Source organism: Wyeomyia smithii, chromosome 1 (assembly GCF_029784165.1).
Source record: "Wyeomyia smithii strain HCP4-BCI-WySm-NY-G18 chromosome 1, ASM2978416v1, whole genome shotgun sequence".
Lineage (NCBI taxonomy): Eukaryota > Metazoa > Arthropoda > Insecta > Diptera > Culicidae > Wyeomyia > Wyeomyia smithii.
The window spans coordinates 178,378,482-178,380,123 of NC_073694.1; positions in this window are offsets into that span (position 1 = coordinate 178,378,482).

A 1,642-nucleotide genomic window follows, 5' to 3' on the forward strand; every position below is an offset into this window, starting at 1 on the left:
TGCAAAAGACCTGTTATCGAAAGCTTCCTCAATATCAAGAAAAGCGCAGACCGCTGTTTCTTGATATTTCAGCGTCTTCTCGATCTTCGTCACCAGGCAATGCAAAGCAGTTTCTGTGGATTTGCCCTGTTGATAGGTATATTGATAAGCATGCATTATATAACTTGAGACCATCCAGTAGCTTCACAGGATGCACGTACATGAGTAACGTCTTCAGAGAAACTGTTCACATATGTCCAAAGGCATATTTCTATTGACTTCAGAAACTTCCAAACAACTAGAGGTTTTACCACAAAAGATCAATACAATGGTCGCAGTGGTCCAAATCTTACAAAAAAAAACTAGAGGTTTTTTTATTGTGTTAAATTGTTGTCTTATAAACATATTTTGGGTTGAATATGCTTTGAAACTATACAGGTCGGACTCGATTATATAGAGACTCCATTATATATTGGCTCGATTATATGTGATTCGATTATATATAATTTTAGACTCGGTTATATATAGAAGCAAAAAATTTTCTTTCTTGAATTTCAAATATGACTTATCTAGAGTAAATATAGCGTAAGAGAATATTTACAAAATATATAATCCTTGATAAAAAGGGAAAAAATAGAACAGAAAATAAAAAAAAATTAATTTTGAAAATTGTTTAAAAACAATTAAAAATTAGAAAAAACCAAAAACAAAAATACTTAAATAAAAATACCTGAAATAAAATAATTTCATAAATAAAAAAAAATTAATAAAAAAAATATTTTTTAAAATTGAGAAATTAAATACAAACAAGTTGACAAATCTACACATACTTTTAAACATTTTTTAATAATTTTTCTTTACATTTGACTGCAATTACATCAGGAATAACTACAAGCTATGTATTTTTTGTAAGAAATGTGTTTTCTGACTTCTAAGTGGATGAATCGAAAATGTAATTCTTCTTATTTATTTGAAAACAACAAATCATTCATAAAAAAAAAAACATAAAACATTTTTTTTCTCTGATTCGATTATATATAAAATTCGATTATATATAGTGAAAAAAAAAATCGGAGACTATATATAATCGAGTCCGACCTGTATTTGCCAATGAGAGACCGCTATCCAATAGGTTTCATTTGACAGGAATATTCATAAGCTTCAAAATGGTGGAGGTTTGAGCTAGCGATAAATAGCTTTCCATCTAATTTAAGAGAATAAGAACAATAACATATTATTAACATATCGCGTGTCAGGTTCATGCGCTTCATTCAATCGTAATAGCCATGGAACACGTGCTCCACAAACGGCTGTTTCGAATATAATCAACGTGGAGAACACAACGTTTAAGTGTAGCCGCTGATTCTATTTCCTTGTGCACAAACCAAGAATCACTGATGAATAATGGTAAGTTTGAATAATCTTTGCATTAAAAAAGTTTTTCTCACGTAAGATAATCAATACACCCCCCTCCTCCCTTGTGAGAAAACGTAAGAAAATTACTCACATCCCCTTTTCACCTAATTTCTTACGTAATTATTGAACGGCCCCTACCTCCGGAACAGTTGATCCGATTTCAAATTACAAACAATAGCTTAGAAAGATTAAAAATCCGTTCGTTGAATAGTTGATGGAGCTAAATCGGTCAAGTGGTTACAGAAAT